This window comes from Callospermophilus lateralis, unplaced genomic scaffold (assembly GCF_048772815.1).
Source record: "Callospermophilus lateralis isolate mCalLat2 unplaced genomic scaffold, mCalLat2.hap1 Scaffold_66, whole genome shotgun sequence".
NCBI classification, from domain to species: Eukaryota; Metazoa; Chordata; class Mammalia; order Rodentia; family Sciuridae; genus Callospermophilus; species Callospermophilus lateralis.
Genome location: NW_027514882.1, coordinates 203,444 through 213,589, shown reverse-complemented (window position 1 = coordinate 213,589; position 10,146 = coordinate 203,444). Strand labels below are relative to the sequence as shown.

At 39.0% G+C, this 10,146-nt stretch overlaps 1 pseudogene; it reads right to left on the bottom strand.

Annotated features, from left to right (window-relative positions):
* Nucleotides 1-6,783: 6,783 nt before the first annotated feature.
* On the bottom strand, nt 6,784-7,803 carry LOC143390055 (la-related protein 1B pseudogene; annotated as a pseudogene).
* Between the last annotated feature and the right edge of the window lie 2,343 nt (nt 7,804-10,146).

Here is a 10,146-nt window from a genome sequence, read left to right as displayed (position 1 = left end):
GAGAGATCCTATACGTTTATCAAAAGTTATGTATGATTAACAGAATGTTCATGAGTAGGACAACAAACAACAAATGAATAGGACAACATATATGAATATTTCTAAACAGGAATTAGTGTACAGGCAATCATAAAATTACACATTTTTTAACATGGGCTCAGTGGACATATCTCATGTTGAATATAAAATAATTTAAAGCCCAATGTGGAAAAGATATGTAAAGTATACATCAAAAGCCCATATAATCTCATAAGAATATAGATTAGTGCATAAACTAGGTATAGTGACAGCAGTAAAATTAGGGTTACTATTTGATATTGAATGGGTTATGATACTATTTGAGCAGTAAAATTAGGGTTACTATTTGATATTGAATGAGTAGGAGAAAATGATTGTGTATTCCAGGAAATGTGAATATTACTATTATTGTACTTGTGCACATATGCATTAGAGTCCACGTACATGCACATTTTCATTGCTCTTCTGAGTACACTGTTACTAATATATCCAATATCTCATAATTTGTGGACTGTACATACATGAAACATGGGTCTATCCTAAAATAACATCAGTATATGTCATGGGTAATTTAATTGATAGCATTGAAACTACACATAACTATTCTTATTAGGGCATATGCTTTCATGCATATACTGATTTAGTGATGGAGGTCTGGTTAGGTTGCATTTCTATTTCAGTCCAAATTTATGATGAAGGTTGTGGTAAAGAATTGGTACTAACCAACATGAAAATATATATGTACAGGGTAATACTTGTTCTGACTCAGGGTTCATTGTGAGGAGAGGCAAGGTAGTGTGCATTTTTTACCCTTGAGGATACATGAATAAGAAGTACAATGAATGTGTCACTAGTTTAGAAAGCCTTACTAATCAGAATGGAAAAAACAAAATTCAAAATTCTTAAAGCCTCATATGGTCTAACTGTATTTTTTTGTACAGAAGGTTCAGTTGTACCAATAATATCATGAATTGTGGACAATAGTTAGGAGAGCTTGGGTTAGGGTTAATGATTGACTATGTCAATGATAAAATATGAAAATGCAGGAAATGATTTTACCAGCATGTGTTCCACAAGTCTTCTTGGTCTTGAAAGATCTTTTTCAAACTACTTTAATTACTCATTCAGCATTCACTAGGCAACTGCCATGTGCTAGGCATCCTGCAGGAGTAGATGCTGAGGGACTCAGAGTCCACAGGGGAAAGCATGGATTCTCATTCTAATGAGATTTAATACCCCTTCAGGAACAACTAAAAAGCTCTTCCTAAGTTTTCACCAGATGAGCACAGCCAGTGAGTATTCTGCACACCTGACACATTTTGGTGATTGGCCAATCTTGAGTCCCACTACACTTGCTAAACTGGCCTGTTTGGATGACTGACTTCTACAGAGGGCAAATCCTCTGTAAGGTGAAAGAGGAGTGCAGTTCATTCCAGGGGGCACTGGTGGCTCATTTCTTGGTCTGCAGCAAGCACTGGTTTTGGTGGGAACATGCCAATGACTGGAGAGAACCTGGCCAGGTCAAGAAAATGCCCAAACCTCCACAAGCACCTCCTCGCAGTGCAGAGTCCCTGGCTGCCTGCCTCAGGACTAATTATGCTGCTGAGTCCTCACCCAGGCCCATTCCCGCAGCTTCTCAGAAATGAATCTTAAAGCTGCTAGACAGTGGGATGCAGATGACACACTGCATTTCTGTTTACTTCACCACATCCTTCTTGTAATGTGTGGAGCTTTTCCTCGTGCAAAGTTATGATGTTACCTACAGCCTCCCCTTTGCCCCCTGCTCCAACTGGCATTTCTGCTTGTCCTGAGAAAATTTTGGACTTTAATGAAAAACTTTAAAATTAAAGTCTCAAGAGGAGTTGAAAAACTGTTAAAATGAAGAGCTTCAGACTAACAATGCCCAAGCGCCCTTTCTCCAGGGACCTGGGCTCTGGATGCTGCTTACCTCAGCCGGTAGATGCCTCCCTCTCACCTGGGCACCTGAGGCCTTTGCCAGCCCAAACCACATCCCTCAAGTTTATGAATAATCATCTAGGCCTTCCTGGGCAGGCCACACTTCCTCATGAATAATCATCTAGGACTTCCTGGGCCTGAGAGGCTTCCTCATGAATAACGTAGTTTCTGTCTGCAGTTTTCAGGAGCAGAGGAGGATCTCCGTCTTGTGAATATGCAAAACAGGGGCCAGTGGCAGATAAGGCTCCCCTACCCAGGTGGGCCACCTCACCACCATCAGCCTGTGTATATAAACTCTAGCCTGTGTGTATAAACTCTATTGCAGGCTCCAGAACCCTCCAGCAGCCAGGCAGTGTCTCCTGCAATTAGGAGTTTTGAGTCTCCACTTCAGTGCTTGAGGACATGCATGGAGCTCCTGATGCCTCAGGAGCCATGAGCAACCAGGGACCTGCGCCCAGTTCAGGGTGCCTGGAGAAGCTTGCCCCCCAGGCCTGCGCCTACTGGAACTTCCTGAGGTACTGCCTGCCTGCCAAGTTGAGGTGCTAGAATGAGTGCTGGCAGCTGCATTGGGATCCCAGAGAGAGCCCAGGCCAGAGGGGCTGTGCACAAGTACAATAATAGCAACAGGGCCAGGGTCTCCTCACAGTATATCCTGTGTGTCCAAGTACATATTTTTCACCCCTTGGCACTTCCTTCCCTAATCTCTCTTGCACCTCTGCAATGGGATTCCCTGAGACAGTGGAAAAAAGACTGGGCTTCTTGACACCTGGCTTTATTTTGTTCCTGAAGTAAAGGGGAAAAAGATTCAAGCTGCTGACAGCAGGAGTTAGAACATAATGAATAAAACTGCTATTTACAATAAAATTTTCCTTTAATGCAGGTTTTCACAACCTCAGCAATAGGGCCCTCCTTCTACCAAGTCATGGCAATCAAAACTGTCTCCAGATTTAGCCGTATCACTTTCAGTTTAGTACTGCTTATATCCTTTGCTTTTTGGAGGTAACTGCTTTTTAAGCTCCAACCACACCCTCCCTGCATGTTGTTCTGCCTTACCACAGGCACCAAAGTAATGGAGACAACTGACCATGAACTCCTATGACATCATGAGCCAAAACACATCTTTTCTCTTTGTAAGTTGTTTTCTCAGGTATGTGGATTGCAGCAATGGAAAACTAACAGAAGTAGCCATGTGGTTTGTAGTGGGAAGGGCAGGCTGGGGTATTTACATGTGTTTATATGAATGTGATTCTGGAGTCCTCACATTTTAAGCATCACTGAGAAGAAAAGAGATATGAAATTATCCAGATAATGAAAGTTTTGAATGAAGCCTGTGTGTATAAACTGACTTATTTAAAACATTCTCAAGAGAGAAAGGCAAAGATAAAAGATTGTCAATTTGGCTGAGCTTCTGAACTTTGTTTATTCTTTGGTGACTAAAGGAAAGCCAGTCAATATGAAACAGTTTTCAACTAAAAGATAGAAACAAAGCTTCTGCTACTTCTGCTGTACAATGTCACTCTACAAAATATAATTCCACATGTAGTTAGCAATTTATCATGGCCTTCATGCAATCCAGATATGCATATCAATTTCTAGCTCCTTTAAGTTGTCTTTCTTGATTGGCAGAAGGACTTCCATATGAGTCATGTACTTGCAGAAAAGCCTAAGATTTAATAAACTGGAACAGGAAATTATAGGGACTGTAAGTAACAGTACTGCCTGCTTGAGTGCCTAGAGGATACCTCTACCCCTCTGAAGTTAAGGGAAAAAACTTCACTTTTACTCTGGGATACTGTCTTGGGTGAAATTCCTTGTCTTTCTTGGATTATAGTCACACTATACCTGTGTCTCCCTCTTTGTTCACATCACATCCTTCCCTTCTTTATAGGTTCTCATTTTCTGCTATATCAAAGATTCCTCTGTCATACAATTATAATATTACTTTTGTTGGATTTAGGCCAGACAAAGATAATCCAAAGGGTTTCTTAATTGAAAAATCTCAATGTCTTCATATATGCAAAGATTCTTTTCTCAAAGAAGTTAAAATTTACCATATCAAGGTTTGAGATGAGAAAATATCTTTATGGAATTTACAATTCGGCCTACTATAGTCATCCTCTGGCCTTTTAAAATTCATTTTATGTGCAAAATATATTCAATATGTATTGAATATATCAATCCAGACGTCCCCCAAAATCTCAACCAGAATCTCATCTCTTTATCATCATCTCTAAATAATAATCTCTGTATCATAAGCTCATATGTCATAATCTCATCATTTAATGCATTTAAATGGGTGACACTCTGGATATAATCCAAACTGAGGTAAAATTCCTTTCCATTTGTGGACCTATGAATCTAGAAACAAATTATTTGCCTTCAAATTATGATAGTAGGACTGATAGAGTATATATATATATATATATATATATATATATATTCCATTTCAAAAGAAATTATATGTAAGAGAGGTTCAGCAGTCTCAAGTTCAAATTTAGCAAGAAAAATTCTGTTTGGTTTTAAGGACTGGAGGGTAATCTATGACTTGCAACTCTCCTTGCTAGACTCAAAGATCAACCCCCAGGCCTCACATTCCATTTATTTTATTCACTCTTCCCCTTGCTCCACCAGCATCTGCCTTCAAGTCCATTCTGCTTTTTTCTTAATGGTTAACACATATTTGCAGCTTAATGGCTCAACATCGTTAATTCTTGCCTAAAGAATTTTGACATATAAAGGTTTCTAATATATGCCTGAATTCTGTTTCTGTCAGTCCGCAAAAAAAAAAAAAAAAAAAAGGAAGAAAAAAAAAAGAAAATCTGTTTTTATCAATTGTATTTCTGTACTAAACCATTCTCAAAACTCCACTTGTCTGTCTGTATGCATCACAAAGATACACATTATTAGAAAGGACAGTGCTCCACCGAGCTTTCTTTGATATCACCATTTCTATTTTTTGCTTCTGATAAAAATCTTTAAACAGATCCATGATTAAAAAATTTTCAGCATAAAGTTAACCAGCTTGAGTCTTTTTCATGATTTTGTTTTTATAATTTTATTAATAACACAAATGTTTAATGGAATCACCAACTTGAATGACTTAAATTAACTATCCTGTGGAAAAGTATTTTCCATATTATCCATCTTACCAATGATTGTTCATAAGCTGGTTAAAAATGTCATCTTGGACCAAGATAAATCTAACTTTTACAATCAGCCATTATATTTTTTAAAAACAAGCAAACAGTACAATCAACAAACACATGAAAAAATGTTCATCATCACTAGCAATTAAAGAACTGCAAATCAAAACCACTCTAAGATTTCATCTCACTCCAGTCAGAATGGCAGCTATTATGCATACAAACAACAATAAGTGTTGGTGAGGATATGGGAAAAAAGGTACACTCATACACTGCTGGTGGGAATGCAAATTTGTACAGCCAATATGAAAAGCATTATGAATATTTCCTGGAATACTGGAAATGGAACCACCATTTGAACCTCAGTCTATAACCAAAAGACTTAAATACAGTCTATAACCAAAAGTCTTAATACAGCATCTTACAGTAATATAGCCACATCAATGTTTATATCAGCATAATTCACAATAGCTAAATTGTGGAACTAATCTAGATTCCCTTCAATAGATGAATGGATAAAAAAATGGCATATATACACAGTGGAATATTACTCAGAAATAAAAGAGAATAAAATCATGGCATTTTCAGGTAAATGGATGGAGTTGGAGAAGATAATGCTAAGTGAAATTAGCCAATCCTAAAAAAAACAAATCCCAAATGTTTTCTTTGATATAAGGAAGCTGATTTACAGTGGTATAGGGAGGGGGAGCATTGGAGGAATAGACAAATTCTAGATAGGGCAAAGAGGTGAGATGGGAAAGGAGGAGGCATGGGGTAATTAATGATGGTTGAATGTGAGGAATATTATTATCCAAAGCACATATATGAAGACAGAAATTGGTGTGAATATACTATGTATACAACCAGAAATATGAAAAAGGAGCTCTGTACATGTAATAAGAATTGTAATGCATTCTGCTGTTGTATATAAATAAAAAAATAAAATAAACAAACAAACAATGTCACATTTATTCAACTTTTTAAAACAATTTGCTTGCTGCATTAGAAGTACATGGCTGACCAAGAAATATGAGATAAAAATTTGTTAAAGTGTCCATCATTAATGCTTTTTTGGTGAGCAGGACTTATACTGATGTATTAAAAATACATTTTGAAGAAAAATGAAAAAATACCCTTGTTTATTTCTTCAATTTCTTACCCCTTAAATGTCCACATTAATAAATATTACAGTCCATGTGAAATATCTTAACACATGAGTTATGCAATGTTCACCATGGCAAAGGGAAGATCAAGAGCCAAAGTTCTGTCAAGCTGAGAAAATTTACACAGTCCTCTTTCTCTGCTTTATTGACCTGGACACAAGTACATATGCCTGGAAACAAAAGATAGAACCTTGAAGTATTTCCACAGTGATAACAATTAGCTTCCCCCTCAAATAAAAGTAGCCATGCCATCTCAGTCCAGCCACACAGGAAAGGGCAGGCAGCTCCTGGAATGTCAGCGGTGGTCCCCAGCTCTGTCTTGGGTCATGGCACAGGTGGTCATCTCCACTGTCATGCAGCCGAGGGGTCAATAGTGGACACTCTCACACAGAAGGCAGTCTGGTGACTTCTATCTCTACAGCATGCTTTGTTCCAGTATTTACAATGCATTTCAGTGAGCCACTTGCTCTACTGCACATCCCCATCAGATGACATCCAGGGCATCAGTAGATCATCACCCTGAGTATTTGTCAGCAAAAGGCTTGTCCTTGCACAAACTTTGGACAATTCACCAGCCAAGAGAAGTTTGTCTGTGGCACACTGCTGGGAGGAGGGCTCAGGATTGGCCATTTTTCTGGTTCTATCTTTCTCCTCATTTTCTCATCTGCAACTTCTATTTTTGTGCTGTCCTTCAGGGCCTCTAAAATGAGGTTAAAGTTTGTTCTGAGAGCCAATCAGGGAAATAGGCAAGAAAACTTGCTCATCCATCTTTCTCTAACAAAAAAGTCATGTTTCAAGTTTTCTCTACTGAAGTAATATTCAATTCAATGCTTAATATACTCTTTAAGAAATGCTTCTTCCTCAGGATACACCTTACACCCATACTGTCATAATAGTAATACATCATACTGGCATTAATTTCTGTTTGAAATGGCTGATCTGTCCTTTCACCATGTTGTCAGTAACCAAATGAATAATCAAAGTTCACTCAAGAGTTTCCTCTGCCTCATCTTGTTCCCATTTTGGTCCTCTTCCTCAACTTCTGAAGGAACCTCAGATATTACTCTCCTCACTCCTCACACTGTATACTTTATCCTGATTATCATCTTTTTTTTTCTCAGTCTTGCCTCCAACTTCCTGTGTCATTTCTCCTGTTATTATGGGAAGACTTGTTTGCTTCAGGTTGACACTGAGAGCTGTTCTGGGATCCAGATCTCTCCTGACTCTCTGGTCTTAGATCATCTAAGTGCAGCAATACCCACTTGTGTTAATTGGCTCTCTTTCCTTGAGTGCTTGACTGGGCCTCATCGTCCCTGACATTTTCAATGGGACCATCTAATTTTGTTTCCCAATTTTCTTAATCTCACTGTTACTCCTCTTTTCAACCTTCTTTTCTTTTTATTTTGTAGTTTGGGGCTTCTTATTTCTTTGGCTGATGACACTTTGAGACTGCAAAAAGGTTTTTTCAATGCTAACTCTCCTGGTGTTGGCCAGTTTGCCATATCGCTGAAATCACTGGCCTCATTGGAATTCGTTGAGTTTTCCTGCTTTCATAACTTCGCCTGCCGGGTCTCCAGCGCAGGCTTCGGCTGCCATGTGGAGGCAGGGGAGTAGTGCTGGAGAGGCTTTTTAGTTCAGGCCTTCTCCTTTGGCGGCAGCGGCTTCGCCCCAGGGTCAGTCAAGGCCTGCGGCTCCCTGTCAACACGGCCCCTGGCCCATGCTAGGGGAAGCAACAGCGGCTACATGGGCATGGCCACCAGTGGCACACTGTGGCCCAGCACCTGCGCAGGCTCTCCACGCGTTCCCACGCTTGTGGCGGCCCTCGCTGCCTCCTTTCCCTCCCTTTCTGGCCAGGGCAATTGCTCCACCAGCAGGCTCACCAAGGCCATCAGAAACTCCCTCTCCACACGGCCATGAGCAGGTCCTCCCTCCCGAGAGGGAGCAGAGGACACTGTGGGGAGAGCAGACATCCTTCACCCACCCAGGTCTCCCCTGATAGAGGGCGCCCAGAGCCAGGGGACTGGGCTGCGCATCTCTGTGGTGGCCAGGATGCTGAGAGTCCGCCTGTGGCTGTAACTGAGGCCAAGGGCATGCCAGATGCCCAGGCCGGGAGTCGAGCAGCTGGACTCTTGGTCCTGTCACCAGAGTGTACTTTTCCAATGATGAATTTTCTTCTTTTAATGTTCTTCACAATTTGGACAGGCTTAGATCTTCCCCAATTATCAAGTGGTTTTTTTTTTTCTTTTCTTTTCTTTTTTTCTTTTTTTTTTTTTTAGCTTAACAGTTACTTTCTCAAATTGTTTTTTGATTTCTTATATATTTTTTTGATGCCTAGCAAAGAAAAATGAGGTTATTCCCTTAACACTTTCCTTGGAAATCCCTTCAGCTAAAGTTCATCACAAATTCTGCTTTGCATAAAAGAGAACAAAACTCAGACAAGTTTTGATCACTATATAATAAGAGTTATCTTTCACCACATTCCCAATTATATATTTCTCACTTTGCCCTTAGGTCCACTCCTGCTGTGTATTAATACTCATAGTTACACTAATATTCTGTTTATGGCATATGTGTATCTTCTAAGGCACTAGAGATTTCTATCTAAGCTCTCAACAGATCAGTTTTGGAATTCATGTCTACCAACAGTCTCTTTAAAAAATCTAGACTTTTAATCGTGATTCTCCAATTTCTCCCAGCCTTCACCTTTTATCCAATTCTAAAGTCACATTAATAATTTCTGGCCCTTCAGGGTCTCTTTATTATTTCTTTTATAGCTGATAACATTGGAAGACATCAGTTCTTCTCCATATATTTTCTTCTGTCTGCCCCATATTTTTCTCTTCTTATCTCTTATTCTGGGTCATCTCTTTATCTCAAGACCTTTTACTTTGTTAAACATACAAAGATGGTGTTTTCCTTAACAGTGAAATGTATATGGATTCCAGAATTTGGACATGGAGACAATACATTGAAAGCCACCATTCCATCCACTCCAGGTAGAAGACACCTGTGTGAGAGGACATGGAGTTTGCCTAGAGGTTGTTGATAGAGTAATCTGACTACAATGAAAACCTGTTCAGTGTTGTAAACTATTAGAAAGATTGCCCAAAGCAATCTCTCTACCATATTCATTGTATCTTGGAAGAATTGTTCATTTATCTCCTATCAGCATCTCATGTCTTCCAGCCTGCAGCAACAGCTTTCTAACTCCTCCTCCTATTTTCCCATAATACAGGCCTCACACTCTAGTCACTGTTATATATAACAAAGACCTAAATGAGACAAACCATAGATATGTCTTAGCCCTCACTGTTGGATTTGTAAAAGAAATAATTAAATAAAAATAATTTATAACATTTAAATAGTGTTTACTATGTACTAAATGAGGTTAAGAAATTCTACGTATTAATAATACTAACTTGAACTTCAAAAATTATCTTCATTTCACACATGAGTAAATTAAGATAGGATGGGTTTAGTGTCTAGTGCAAGGTTGCAAACTCAGTAATGGTATGAAAGTAGTGAGGGGCAAGATCAAGGATCAAAAAAAACTGGAGGTAAAATATCAACTTTTACAAATTAGTTGTAAAAGATCAGAGAATAGATATTGATGTATTTGTGGTTTTCTAGCATTCACATTAGAATAAAATTAACCAGTAAGATTATGGGCTTCTTAACAATCCAGAAAGCACTCTCTGTTCAGTAAAGCTGCTTAGAAAATTAGCTAGAGAATAAGCCATTTTTGTCTGGGATCTCCTCAAATCCCTCTTCAGTGAGCCTCTCTTACTCTTCTGGACCAAACTGAATAAAGTTGGACAAGAGGCCTGAAAAATGATCTGATCTCTCCAAATGGAAGCATGTGAAGT